This window comes from Hordeum vulgare, chromosome 3H, assembly GCF_904849725.1.
Source record: "Hordeum vulgare subsp. vulgare chromosome 3H, MorexV3_pseudomolecules_assembly, whole genome shotgun sequence".
NCBI classification, from domain to species: Eukaryota; Viridiplantae; Streptophyta; class Magnoliopsida; order Poales; family Poaceae; genus Hordeum; species Hordeum vulgare.
The window spans coordinates 313,657,976-313,673,648 of NC_058520.1; the positions used below are offsets into that span (position 1 = coordinate 313,657,976).

Genomic DNA, 15,673 nt, shown 5'->3' on the forward strand with positions numbered 1-15,673 from the left:
ACCATGATAGGTCTTCGTGCGCGTAGGAATTTTTTTTGTTTCCCATGCGACGTTCCCCAACAGTGCCTCCTATCTGCTCTAAGTCTCACGGGAGTTGAGCTCCGGGGGATTCTTGCGCACATCACCATCATTCAGATTTCTGAGTATCTAAGAACGAAGGATGTTCGTTATTGCTTCAATACTGGTAGTGGTGAGATAACCCCGATGTCCCCAGTACTGGTGTAGATTGTTCAGGGGTACTACCACACTTGGTATCGTTGTGATCATGAGGATCTGTTGTAGATGAAGGTCCGAGATGCTGGTTGTGTGTTGAAGGATGTGATACAGGTGACGGGTTAGTTTAGGAGTTGTGTGAAATACTCCTTGTATCCGTATACCAGATTGCATGACCAGTTATTTCGGGAATTCATAGGTGGGATATCAATTAGTATCTTATCGGACTATCTTCCTACAGACGCTTGATTGAGGTTTGGGGAATCTCGATCATATGTTTGTTCCGAGCAGTTCTAGCTCACACTTGTTTGCAGTGGTCCTTATCGGAATTTTGTCGTCCGTCACTTTGAGGATGCATTCTTGCTATGATGTTCAAGTGCAATTGCTAAATTCTGTTCAGATATTATGTCTTTGATTCAGCAATATCTTCAATTATTCTGTGGACTAATATGTTGTCCATCTTCAGGATGGCTCCACCAACTCGTCAGACCCCAGGGCGTGAGGATATGCCTCCACCACCTCCTCCGCCACCGCCACCGCCTCCTCCTCCTGCAAAGTCCTGGCAAGCGATGATGGCAGCTACTAATGCAAACACCCAGATGCTGATTCAGTTGCTGCAAGAGAGAGCCAACCAACAGCGAGGCAATTTTCAACAGGGTGAAAATCAGTTTGCGAGTCTGAGCCAGTTCCTGCCAAACCAGCCTAAGACGTTCACTTCTTGCGACCAGCCATTTGATGCAGAAGATTGGATCCGTGATATGAACAGACATTTCGAGTGTAGCAATGTGCGTCCGGAGGACTATGTCAAGTTTGCTACGTTTCAGTTGAAGGGACAGGCTTCTATATGGTGGCAGCAGCTCAAGGACTCCAGAGGCGCCAGGGTGATGTCTTGGGACGAGTTTTGTCGTGACTTCAGGTCCCACTACATCCCTTCCAGTTTTGTAGAGGAGATGCGTGAGAAGTTCAGGCGTTTGAAGCAGGGCAACAATTCTGTGTACAAGTACAATGTCGAGTTCCACGAGCTGGCCCGTTACGCACTGCAGGATATCCCGGATCAGAAGAGAAAGATCTATCAGTTCAGGGGTGGCTTGAAGGAAGACTTGGAGTTAGCTCTTGCCTTGCACGATCCTGAGGAGTTTGACAAGTTCTACAACCTAGCTCTCAGAGCAGAGGCAGCCTTGCTCAGGGTGGAAAATTCCAAGAAGCGCTTCAGAGATTCCAGCTCTTCCTCGACTCAGGTGGTTCAGAAGCAACAAAGGTTTTGGGTTTCTCCTCCTCCTCCTCGGCACTCACAGCAGCTGAAGCACTCAGGTGGTCGTGGTTCTTCCCACCCACCCAACCCTGGCTTCGAGCAGAGATACCAGCATCAGAAGCAAGGGCCTCCTCAGACTCAGTACCGGCAGCCAGCAGATGTCACTTGTCACAAATGTGGGCGGAAGGTACACTATGCCAACAAATGTACTTCTCAGCTCCGTCTGCCGCCTCCTCCTCCAGGCAAACCTCCAAGCAACACTCTTGTCAAATTCAACCCCAGATCAGCTCGAGTCAACATGGTGAACACAGCTGAAGCAAAAAACTCCTCTGATGTGGTCATGGGTAACCTCCTCGCCAATGATATTCCTACTAAAGTGTTATTTGATTCTGGTGCTTCGCATTCGTTCCTCTCCATTCCATTTGCATCCAAGCATAATGTTCCTGTTGAAGAGCTTCCTAGTCCGTTGTCAGTAATTTCTACAGGCAAGTTCATGCATGCTAGTACTCGTGCTCCCGATGTTGCTGTCAAGATGGGCAGTTATTCCTTTCTGGCGTCTCCGTATGTCTTGGGCAAGTCCGACATCGACTTGATTGTTGGTATGGACTGGTTGGCCATGAACAAGGCGTCAATTGATTGTGAAGCCGAAGATGTGAAGCTTACCCACTCTTCGGAGGATGTGATTATATTCGCGGCACGCGATGATACAATCCGTCTGTTCTCCTTGAACGAAAAGGGTGAGATCAATCCTATTCAGCAAGTCCCAGTGGTCTCCTAATATCAAGATGTGTTTCCTGAAGAGCTGCCAGGCATGCCTCTGCACCGTGAAGGTGAGTTTTTCATTGAGCTTGAGCCAGGCACAGTGCCAGTGTGCAAACGGCCGTACAAGCTGGGTCCAGAAGAATTGAAGGAACTTAGGAGGCAACTCGATGAGCAGGAGCATTTGGGTTTGATCAGACTGAGCTCGTCTCCGTGGGGCTGTGGTGTTCTATTTGTCAAGAAGAAGGATGGCACGAACCGGCTGTGTGTCGATTACCGTCCATTGAACAAGAAGACAATCAAGAACAAATATCCACTTCCGAACATAACTGAGTTGTTAGAACAGTTGAAAGGTGCTAAAGTATTCTCCAAGCTTGATCTCAGAATGGGTTATCATCAAATTCGCATTCGCGAGGAAGACATTCCGAAGACGGCATTCAGGACTAGTTTTGACTCGTATGAGTATACGGTCATGTCTTTTGGTCTGGCAAATGCTCCTCTGACATTTTTCGATTGATGAACTATATTTTCTCCTCATACAAGAATGAATTCGTCTTGCTCTATCTCGACGACATTCTAGTCTTTTCTGAGACTGAGGAAGAACATGAAAAACATCTCAGATTGGTCCTTGATAAGCTGAGAGAGTACAAGTTGTATGCTAAGTTTTCCAAGTGCGAGTTTTGGCTGAAAGAAGTGGTTTATCTTGGGCATATTATCTCTGCCGAGGGCATTAAGGTCGATCCGTCCAAGGTTCAAGCCATTGTTGAATGGGAGCCTCCGCAGAATGTGAAGCAGCTTCGAAGCTTTCTCGGGCTTGGTGGATATTGCAGAAGGTTCGTTGAGAACTTCTCTAAGATCGCCAAGCCGCTCCCTAGTCTTCTTTAGAAGGGTGTTGCAACACAAAAATATCGCCACACGTAAATGCGGGATTATGTCCTAAACACGGAAAATAAACTAGTGGAAAATCCCTACACGCAAAAATACCAACGACTACTCAAAAATACAAGGCAAAGGGGTTCCTAGAACATGAACATTTCTACTACGACATTCGGGCAATCCGGACACGCATGAGAAAATAATACGGGATGAAACCTATTGGAACAACACGTAAAACCGTGCATTCGGCACGCTAAGCTACATCAAACAAATATGTAAGTTGCAAAATCGTATTCTAAGCAAGATTCTACACAAAAAACCATATACAATACGCCTCGATCCAACTTACGTTTAAAAAGTTACGAACGTTCTAAAATCGTCTATTTTTCTGGAATATAAATAATTCCCAGAATCATCTATATTATCTAACGGGCCGAACAGTGGGCGCGAGATAACAAATGCACACCTAGGGAGTAAATAGCTTGGGGGAGGGGGTCTTACCTTGGGGCCTTCGCCCGGCTGGATCTGAGAGGAGGAGATGGTGGAGTGGGCCGGCGGAGGTTGGTGGAGCCAGACTGGGCCAACTGCGGGGTGGGCCTCGGGGCGGATTGGCCGGCCTAGGCGTTGGGCGAGCGAGGCAGCCTGGTCGGGCGGTCGTCTCCTCCCGCATGCGCATAGGGAACCGACGGCGAGAGCTGATCGCGGCGGCTGGTCGGTCCGGCGAAGGGGGCGCAGGCGGCGGGGGAAACCGGCGGGATTCGCCGGATCCAGCCGTGGGGAATCCGTTCCCGGTGGTGGCGACCCGAGGAGGTGGCCGGACGAGGAGATTGTGGGCGTCGTGGTACCTGCGGGGAGAGAGAGCGGGCGGTGTGAGAGGGATGAGGGAAATGAGCGAGAGAGAGAGGAGGTGGTCCGGCGGGCTGTCCTTGCCGGCTCCGGCGAGTCACTCCGGTCGGGTGGCGTTCCGGCGGCTGGAGTCCGGGAGGAGGCCGGCGGGGCACGGGAGCTGCTGGGCTCGGGGAGGAGCGCGGGGCTCTATTTGCACGGTGGTCGCCCGGACATGTCCGATTTGACCACGGACATGTCCGATATGTGGTTTTTTGGGGAAGCTGAGCCATTAGATGTAAATCCAATTGCCGGATTTGGTGAGAGGGGTTGGGCTGCGGGATTTAGAGGGTTAGGCCTAGCAGGTGGAGTTTTTGAGGGGGGTGGCTGCAAAAATGGCTAGGGGAAACCCTAGTGATGCGAGAAGGGTCTCTCTAGGGGGGTGATACTTATATAGGGTTGGTCTCTCGTGGGGTGGACCTCGTCCGTCCGATCGTGATCCGACGACCACTAACGGAGGAAGTGTCTATGTGGCACTACTGACCTGTGTAGATGGGCTATGTAGGGGTGAGAGGGAAATAGCGCGGTGCGACAACATGATTTAAAACACCGAAACACATCCGACGATAGACCGAATACGGTGCCGCTACGGTCGACCGTTCGGGTACCAGACGGACTCCGATTGCGACAAAACTTGACACACGTCATAGCTATATTAAAATAAGACCACACGTCAAATCTCAACCCAATCATAGAAAGTTTTCAACACACTTTTAAAAACAAGATTTGACGATGTCGCGGGCGCGTGCGTGTGTGGTCGGGCTCAGAACGGACAACGACGAGAACCCGCAACTAACAACGGACGAGAGTTTTGAAAACTAACGGCAACGGGATACCGATGCAATGCTGATGTTGCGCATGATGCGATGATGATGTGACAAAGAAAAATAACCACACGACGAAAACGGAATAAAGGGGAAATCTTCTGGAATGTCGGCATCGGGCTGTCACACCGATGATGCGTGAGTAGTTCACCATAGACCATCGGGTCCATAGCTAGTAGCTAGATGACTTCTTCTCTCTCTTGGATCTTCAATACAAAGTTCTCCGTGATCTTCATGGCGATCTATCCGATGTAATCGCCTTTGCGGTGTGTTTGTCGAGATCCGATGAATTGTGGATTTATGATCAGATTATCTATGAATCTTATTTGAGTTTCTTCGGATCTCTTTTATGCACGATTTCATATCCTTGTAATTCTCTTCGAGTTGTGGGTTTTGTTTGGCCAACTTGATCTACGATTCTTGCAATGGGAGAAGTGCTTGGTTTTGGGTTCATACCATGCGGTGACCTCACCTAGTGACAGAAGGGGTAGAGAGGCACGCATCGTGTTGTTGCCATCAAGGGTAAAAATATGGGGTTTTCATCATTGGTTTGAGTTTATCCCTCTACATCATGTCATCTTGCTTAAAGCGTTACTCTGTTCGTCTTGAACTCAATACACTACATGCATGCTGGATAGCGGTCGATGTGTGGAGTAATAGTAGTAGATGCAGAAAGTATCGGTCTACTTGTCTCGGACGTGATGCATATATGTATGATCATTGCCTTAGATATCGTCATGACTTTGCGCGGGTCTATCAATTGCTCGACAGTAATTTGTTCACCCACCGTATTATTTGCTATTTTGAGAGAAGCCTCTAGTGAACACTATGGCCCCCGGGTCTACTTCACACCATATTTTCAGCCTTACAATATGATGTGTAAAATAGACCCCGGGGCCATAGTGTTCACTAGAGGCTTCTCCCATGATAGCTAGTATTACGGTGGGTGAACGAATTATTGTCGACCAATTGATAGAATCGCGCAAAGTCATGACGATATCTAAGGCAATGATCATACATATAGGCATCACGTCCGAGACAAGTAGACCGATACTGTGTGCATCTACTACTATTACAGATGGGATCTTGCGGAGACAGAAGCTTGCAGCGGCGGAAAAGTATTTTCGTGGCTCTCTATGTTGGTTTCGTAATTTTTGGGAGTTTATAGGCAAAAGAGGTAGGGCAAAGGAGCCACGGGGGGCCCACGAGCTTGCTAGGCGCCCCCCTAGGGCACGCCTAGGGGGCTCGTGACCTCCCCCGAGATCTCCTGCCTTATTGTTATGGAAAAATCATCCCGCAGGTTTTATTCCGTTTGGACTCCGTTTAATATTCTTTTCTCAAAAAGGTCAAAAAAAAAACAGAAACTCGCACTGGGCACTGAGTTAATAGGTTAGTCCCAAAAATGTATAAAATGGCATATAAATGCATATAAGACATCCCAAGTTGATAATATAATATCATGGAATCATTAAAAATTATAGATACGTTGGAGACGTATCACACACCAAGATTTATATGGGAGAACATAGTATGAAAACATGCAATCAACCCCTATGCCTAGAGTACCCCAATGTCACATCGAGAATCCGCAGGTTGATGCACAACATATATCAATTGAATCACTTGAATACCCCAATGCCACTATGGGTACCCGCATGCGAGACATATATCATGTGCACTCAAACCTGAGTATTCAATCCTACATAACGAGTTCTTAAAGTGAAAGATTCAATTCATCGCAACAATAGCATGGGACAAACACCATATGATCCAACTATATTAACAAGGCTCATGATATATCAAGATCATGAGATCGCAAGAAAACGACAGAGAGAGATTGAACACATAGCGACTGGTACAAACCCTCACGTTGGGATGATGAAGATGGCCACTGGAGATGATTTCCCCTCTCCGGCAGGGTACTGAATGTCTCTAGATTGGTTTTTCCTAGATATAGATGCATGTGATGGTGGAAATTCTCATCCATTGTTATTACTGGAGGTTCCTATACTTATAGCATTTTTGGGTGTTGGAATAATGTCAAGATGGGCCATGAGGGATGCCCACAAGACATCACCCCATGCGAGGGGGGGGGGGGCTGGCACGGCCTAGTGTCTAGTGGGCACCAAGGGACCACCTCTGGTTGTTCTTTGCACCAGTATTTCTCTTTTCTTCCAAAAAAATCATCAAATAGTTTCGTCCAATTTCAAGAACTTTTATTTATGCACAAAAAAAACACCATGGTAGTTCTGCTTAAAATAGCGTCAGTCCGGGTTAGTTCTAAATAAATCATATAAAGTGCGGGAAAACCATATACAAGTATTGTAAACATAGGCAAATACGGCATGAATACTTCATAAATTATCAATACATTGGAGACGTCTGAGCATCCCCAAGCTTAATTGTCGCTCGTCCCTCGAGTAGGTAAATGATAAAATAAATAACTTATGAAGTGTGAAGGCTAGCATAGTGCCTAAGTTTGATCAATGATATTTTCAACCACTTTTCCTAGCTCATAATAGCAACTCTTTATCGTAAAACTCATCATGATAAAGTAGCAACCAATTCACATGTTACGGTTCAAACAATGAACTCTCTTGAAACTTAACAAACAATGTTCTTAGTCATCAAACAATTCCAATTCAATTCATTCTCAACAAAGTCTAAGTTAGATCTCCACATATTCAATCAACATATGGTCTTCTATGATTGATAGTACTGAAAGAATATTTTTGGAACAAATGTCATCCACCATACACAGAGAAATATAGGGGCTTAATGTTTTGCCTCCCAACTCATTAATCATAGAGATAGTTGTCAACAATAATAAGTCATGATCAAATATATTTGACATGACATATTTTCCTAGATCTTTCACCATGACATGATGCTTGCCAACTAGAGAATAATTAAGGTTGAAATGAGAATGCATCCTATTGACTCTTGCATAAAAGTAAATACTGGAAGGTAAAAGATAGGCCCTTCGCAGAGGGAAGAAGGTGATCTCATGCAACTTTTGGTTTTGTATGCACAATACCTTAATGCAAAATAATGTCATGTTATATTGCCCCTTATGATAGCAACCTTTATTATGCAGTCCGTCGCTTTTATTACATTGCCATTACAAGTTTGTACGACGCTGAATTTTCTCTTACAGTAAATGATCAAACATATTTAGAAGGAATTTCATTTCCTTTTTGCACCGATGAAAACTTACTTGAAGGATCTTATTCAATGTATAGGTAGATATGGTGGACACTCATGGCAAGAAACTGGTTTTAAGGGTTTTTGGATGCACAACTTATCTATACATTGTACGGATTTTTGGCTAACCAAAGATCCTAAGGAAACACCACATGTTGGAAGATCCATAACAATATAACTTCTATGCAAATATATACAACTATAACTCATTATGTTGTCTTCCTTGTCCAACTTCAACTAATTTTCTCAAGTTTGAAAATAATTAATGGGTATTCAAAATTATATAAGATGTCCAAGATAATATATTTATATGTGAAAGTTCTCTTCATTAAACAAATCACTCATCAATTGCTTGTATGACCAATATTGTGATTGTCAAGCTTCAAAAGAGTTCACTTTCTAAACCCAATGTGAAGCTACTACTAGGCTTGACATGAACATATAATTTAAACTTCATGGCATTCAATTCATTCAATGACTTACTCAAAGGATATAAGTGAAGCACAAGAGCAAACAATCAAACTACTCTCAAAAGATATAAGTGAAGATCAATGAGTAGTCAAATAATTAAGTATCTGTGTGATAACTATCTCACAATAAAGATTTTCAGATCTTATAATTTTATTCAAACAAGAAACTAAACAAAATTGCATTCCAAGAATAGCACATATCATGTGGAGAAATAAAAATTTAGTCTCAACATAGGCTAACCGATAGTTGTTGATGAAGAGGGGTGCGATGCGTAGCATCCCCAACCTTAGATGCTTGAGACTTCTTGAAATATGTACTTGGGGTGCCCTTGGGCATCCACAAGCTTGAGCTTTTGTGTCTCCTTAATTCCTCTCATATCATGGTTTCACCTAAGTCTCAAAAACTTCATCCACACAAAACTTGAAATGAACTCATGAGATAGGTTAGTACACATAAAAGTAAATAAACTCTTTATGTACTGCCAAGACAAATTTCATAATAATTTTCAAACATTAGGTATTGTATACTATCATTTTCAAAATTTATATCTACCAATATAAGCTATGGAAACTATAGGATAAGTAGATAACGAAACTATGACAGCAATCTGTCCAAACAGAACAGTCTGTAGCAATCTATATAAACAGTGTACTTCCGTATATCCAAAAATTCTAAAACTTTAGGACATAATAAATAATTTGTATGAAAGTACTGTATAGAGGTTTCAGAAACTTTCCACGTTCCAGTAAAATATGATAATTCGAATAGTACATCCTAAGTTTCTGTTTTTGTAGAACACACATCGCACATGCAATTCAAGCATTCTAAAGGCAATTCTTGGAACTTTTTATTGAAAAATAAGATTATAAATAACATCTAACAGATAAAAAGAAAATAAAATGGCACTCGAAGCAAACCACATGTCATGTGATTAATAAATATATAGCTCCAAGTAAGATATACTGATAATATTTGAGAAGAAAGAGGGGATGCCTCCTGGGCATCCCCAAGCTTAGACGCTTCACTACTAGGAAAAGGGCTATAGATGATATAGACACTAATGGCGCACCAGACAAGTAGTGCGCCACTACTATATAGCAGTGGCGCACCATGTGCAGGTGTGCCATTAGTGTGATGGACACTAATGGCGCACCACACACTCGGTGCGCCACTACTATAAATTTTTTTTGCAAAAATACTAATGGTGCACCGGGGCAGAGTGCGCCATTACTAGTTTAACTAGTAATGGCGCACCACTGACCGAGTGCGCCACTACTATAATTTGTTTTTGCAAAACTACTAATGGCGCACCACCAGCTGGTGCGCCATTAGTAAGCCACCACTACCAGCACATCACCGCACCACTCCACCCCCCGACCCGCCCTCCCGTTCTCCTCTCCCATGGATGACCTCTCGCCGCGCATGGATATGGCCGAATCTGACGCGGCGGCCGGGAAGATGGCCAACGACGAGGCCTCCGACGACAACGGTTGCGCCGTCGAGGTCGCCGGTGGCGAGGACACTTTCCCCGCGGTGCTCCGTAGCTTCGTGGACGGCGTCTGGCCACCGCCCGACAACGGCGGAGATCCGCTGCTGCAACGCCTCCACGCCGCCTCCTGCGAGGCGGCCCCGCGGCTCTGGGACGCCTCCAGGAACTCGGCGATATGAGCTCCGGGATGGGGAAGGTGATGTGCGTCACCGTCGCCTCGGGCTACATCGCGTCCTAGCTTGTCAAGCTCCTCCTCCACCGGGGCTACACCGTCCACGCCACCGTCCGCGACACCGGTCAGCACGTACCACCCCACCCGCCCTTCCCCCCTTCCATTCCCTTCGCTCTCCCCCGTGCGTATTCCGCCTGCTCTAATTGTTATAGATCCAGTTGATTTGGTTAGCGGGGCAGGGATTCATCGATTCAGTGGGCTGGTTGGGGCCTAGGTTTCAATTCCAGGCTGTGAAATTGCAACTAATTTTTCGACAAAGGATGCATTTTATTAGCTCCCTTGTGTATATACCAATACCAGTTAGCATGCTGTGAGTGTTGGGGAGTCAACGCCATCTCCCTCCATACTGCAACTATTATATGCATAATATACAATAAATCTATGTCCACAAGAGTCAGGGGCAGCCTTTCTGACTTGTGAATTTAAAACTACACAACTGACTTCCCGTAATACTGTTTCTAGGTTGGGGCCTAAGCCCTGGATGGAGCCAAGGAGAGGCTGCACTTGTTCAAAGCAAGCTTGTTGGAAGAAGGCACTTTTGATCCTGCCATCGCCGGCTGCGACTGTGTCTTCCACACGGCTTCTCCCTTTTATCACAACGTCAAGGACCCTAAGGTCAGTACATATATATATATATCATGACCACACAATGTTCATCAGTAAGGAGATACTTTGCAACCTTGTTGGAGATGGGCCACATATTGGACTAACTGTATTTATGTATGTCTTTCAGGCTGAGTTACTTGACCCAGCAGTCAATGGATCCTGCAAGAAGGCCTCAATTAAGAGAGTGATTGTAACCTCATCCATGGCTTGTGTTGCCTACAATGGGAAGCCAAGAACTCCTGATGTGGTGGTTGACGAGACATGGTTTTCAAGTGTAGAGGTCTGTGAAAAGAATTAGGTAAGACGCCTTTCTGTGCTCAAAGAGCTCTTGTTGTTTTCTCACATATGGAGCGGCAAGTCACATTAACAAATATATCTGGCTTTGATTGCTCTTTATGTCTATCACTCCACCCGCACTCAAATGCCCTTGTTCTGTGTACATGAAAACTTACATACCAATTCGGCAAATGCGTTGTGCATAGTAATGCACCTCTACTGAAATAAAAATTTCTTAGGATAAGAGGGTGATACCATTGTTATTGAAGACCTTTTTTTGTGTTTTCACACAAGAATGTAGGTTGAGTCCAATGATACACAATCCAATAATCCATAACGAGAAGTTTCAAAATAGGAAAGTAACTGTCAAGTGATCTTATTCCATCTTTATTTGTGTCTTATTTTAACTGGTGATCATTGTATTTGTGCCATTCTGTTAATGTAACTGAAAAGTAACTGTCAAGTGATCTGTTTCAGAATAGGAAAGTTCTTTGCTCAGTTAATTAAAGGGACATGCATACCAGTGCCATTTTGTTAATGTAAATCAAAGGAGTTTGTTGATTGGGTAGATAAGGTTTGTCTGCATTGCCCTTGTTTCTGTTCTTACCTTGAATTTGATAGTTCATAAGAAATTTCTCTTCTTAGCAAATCTAAGGGACACACACATAAACATCATTTTGCTGATGCACATAAATATCTGTTTGCTACAATGCACTACATGGTCAACCATCCATCAATATTTTCAGCATATATGTGTTCTACATAATGACAGTAGTATGATTTTGTTTCTCGGGTACATAAGCAACCTTGTCATATAGTATACACCGACTATCGACCTACACCTCTCCAGCACTATGTATTTCCTGCTGGAGTTCATGGCTTATACGTGGTCGTTGATGAAAATGGCAAGTTCAGAGAGGACAGTTTTCAGAAACCTCTGAATGTCCTTGCCCCTGCTAGTGGCAATGACAAGAAGAGGGAAAATGGTAAGCGGCAAAAAGGCGTTGTCTCGGCAGGCAAAACTAATGAAGAAAGCGACATATTCAAGATGGTGAAAATGATAATTCAACGTCAATATGACCCTGTGATACTTTTCAGCTTCAACAAAAGAGAGTGTGAATTTCTTGCCATGCAGGTAAGTTCCTTTTCTAGATTGATGGTCGCTTTGCAGGATAGTAATATTCTTTGGCTCAAGGAAGTAAATGTCTTGGTTGATTTTGACTGTCCTGCTTGTTTTGTAGATGGCCAAGATGGACTTGAGTGGGGATGATGAGAAAGTGAACATTGAAACCATTTTTTGGAGTTCCATGGATTTTCTTTCACACGATGACAAAAAGCTTCCCCAGGTTTCAAATATGCTTCCCTTATTGAAACGCGGCATTGGAGTGCATCATTCTGGTCTGTTACCCATTTTAAAGGAAGTGATTGAGATACTTTTCCAAGAGGGCCTCATCAAGGTTAGTAAATGTTACTGATCTCATGGCTTCTTGGACTGACTGTTTCCTAGCCTCCAAACTAGCATATTGTTGGAAGTGTAGTAGTATACCCTAGTGGCCTATTACTTTGTCGTTGGAAGAAAAACATTATTATTAGCTTCTCTCTTGAGCTGAAACTATGCGCCTTAAAAGCTGAGGTTATGGTTCTTGGTTTGAGTGTTTCACACCAAAGTAACAGATGGTGGATTCAGGTCATTAGGATAGTTGCTGCTGTATTGCAGTTTCATAGTCAAGATGGAGTATTTCTCTTGAATTCGAAATGCAAAAATGTGCATGTTAGTTTTTTGTTACCATATTCTTATATGACCAATAGCACTGTAAAACTGGATTGAAAGAAAGTGAGAGGTCTAAATTCTGCCAAGTATTTACTGATCTTATTCTGTGTCCTGTCTTCTGAACTGATGGCTTTGGAGTATTTATTTTATTTGAATCGGAAGTGAAAATTGTGTTTGTGACAATAATTTCTTGCTGACACTGAAATCGAGTGTTGTAGTGTCTGTTTGGCACAGAGACATTCAATATTGGATTGAACATGCCTGCAAAGACTGTTGTGTTTACCAATGTACGTAACTTTGATGGAGATCGATTTAGATGGTTGTCAAGTGGAGAGTACATTTAGATGAGCGACCATGCTGGTCGTCGAGGTATTGATCAGCGTGGTGTGTGCATATTGATGGTAGATGAGAAAATGGAACCCTTAACTGCCAAAATGATGCTGAAAGGAGGTGCTGATAGTTTGAACAGGTATGTATCATGTATTCTTTACTCTTACTTCTATCTAGAACAATAATACATACATCACAGCTGAATATTGTGAAAGGAAAGACCATCTGGACAGAGAACTTTGACTGGGGCTGGATGTTTCACTTGGTATACACTACTGTTGCTCACCATATCTATTCTGATAACTTAGTGTCATCCATTCACGTTATACCAGTTCATTTCATCTTGGAATCTTGAGTTAGCATGCTTAAGTAATCATTTACTGTTTTTGTATTTCTTATGTTTCTTCCATGTACATTCTCTCATCTTTCGCCACACTAGCACTTGTTTGTAGAAGATGCTTTATGTAACCACTATAGGCATTGTCTTTTCCTCATTGCTGATGTTGAGGCCCTGCCAGTACATTCTCTCATCTTTCTAGGTCTTGTAATACCCAGGAATTTAATCAAGATTTCCTGGAGGACAAGCTCAAACCATTCTACAAGTCTGACCCAGTACCTGAATCCGTGAGTCGAGAAGAATTATCCTATATCTACATTGTATATGAAACAAAATAATGCTAATTATAAAATGTGTAGAAGTTATTTTAACATTTTCTTCACTTAAATGTGCAATTGCACTTGTTTATGGTGCACGGAAAGGGTAGCTCCATTATATGTCTGCTGCCATCTAGTATATGCTAAATGTATTTATTCCGCGCCTATTTATCCATACGCTAGAGTGTGATAGTACAGTTTCTCTAACGGGCTAAAGAGGTAAACCAGCCCGTGCATAGCAAAGTATTAATAGGCTATTGCCAGATTTGAATCACATGTTGTTGGGAGTTAGGGACAAGTTAATTCGAGAAATAGGTCGTATTTGGCAAGACAGATTTGGTTAGGTAGATACTGTATGAGTGAAGGAGCAGTTTTTATTTATTTTGGAAATGAAGCCGAAAATTGTACCAGAATATCTTAAGGTGTCCATAAATATGAAGCCAAATACAGTAGTTGTGACCTTACTTTCTTCCAGGCATCCGATTTCCAAGAATAGCTTCCTGAAAACCCATTTCAGTTGGAAACAAAAAAATAATAATGTTTGAATACAATCAGACTATGTTTGGTGTAGACAAGAATTTTCTCATGCATTATGTTTACGTGACTGCAAGAAAAGAGACATAAGGGGTGTGTGGTGATCATTGTATGAAGGAAGGAAACCCAAGGTAATATTTGTCGCAACACAACTGTAAATCATATGCGACACATGCATTCAAAAATTACAAAGGGCAAATCATGTGTGCATAGTGATTATGAGAGAGGGAGGGCATGGAAGGACGACACGAGTGGTTTCCACCATATAAACATGAATTCCGTCTATGTTGGACTTGACTAGTGAGCACACACAACAATCATTTTTTATATTCCGTGGCAACGCAGGGGCAATCGACTAGTAACTACATAGAAACAATATTGTTAACTATGATGTCATGACAATCTTTGTTTAATATGCTCAATGCATTCATTGTTGATAAAACTACAAGCACTAGATCATAGTTCATTGTTAACTATGATATCATGATAATCTTTTGATCGAATATTTTTAATACGCATATGATATTTTAACAACTTGATCTGGTTCCACTTTCTTGACAAATTTATGCAAAATGTTTTCAGGTACTCAACCTATTGATGCACATGGACATGATGACTCTTTAGCGTTTATGGACCAACCAACCTGTAATCATGGACCTTATTGTCTGGTAGACCATTTGGTGTTTCAAGTGTTTTGGAGCTTGCACTTTGTGCATGTAGATACAAACTTGTGTGTTCTGGACCAGCTGAAGTCTCTCATAGTAATCAATAGTCCTTATCTTTTTGTGACTTGTGTATTCTAGATGATTGTTAAGATGGTCAAAACTATGCTTCCTCTAGGCTAATTTGTTTGTCAACTTGCGTTCAATGTATGTGCATGTTTATAAACATATTTTCATTGTGGTGTAATATGTGTTTATCTTGAACCTTCTTGTGGGTGTGAGGATAATAATTGAATATTTTTAGAGCTGGTAGTATAACCTGTGGCAGACCATATGAGCTATACTAATGGCGCACGTGGGAGGCATACTAATGGCGCACCTGGGAGGCATACTAATGGCGCACCTGGGAGGCATACTAATGGCACAGCTGGGAGGCATACTAATGGCGCACCTGGGAGGCATACTAATGGCGCACCTGGGAGACATACTAATGGCGCACCTGGGAGACATACTAATGCGCACCATGACATACCAGGCAGTGCGCCATTAGTATACTAGATACTAATGGCCCACCTGTGGTGCGCCATTAGTAAAAAATTCTAATGGTGTGATGCTAGTGGCACACCTATAGTGCG

At 43.2% G+C, this 15,673-nt stretch overlaps 1 long non-coding RNA gene across 1 annotated transcript; it reads left to right on the forward strand.

The window, feature by feature from the left end:
• Positions 1–14,255: 14,255 nt before the first annotated feature.
• LOC123439901 lies at positions 14,256–15,161 on the forward strand. The gene is made up of 2 exons (XR_006630210.1): positions 14,256–14,507; positions 14,959–15,161. It is a non-coding gene; the product is annotated as an uncharacterized LOC123439901 (long non-coding RNA).
• Positions 15,162–15,673: the final 512 nt, after the last annotated feature.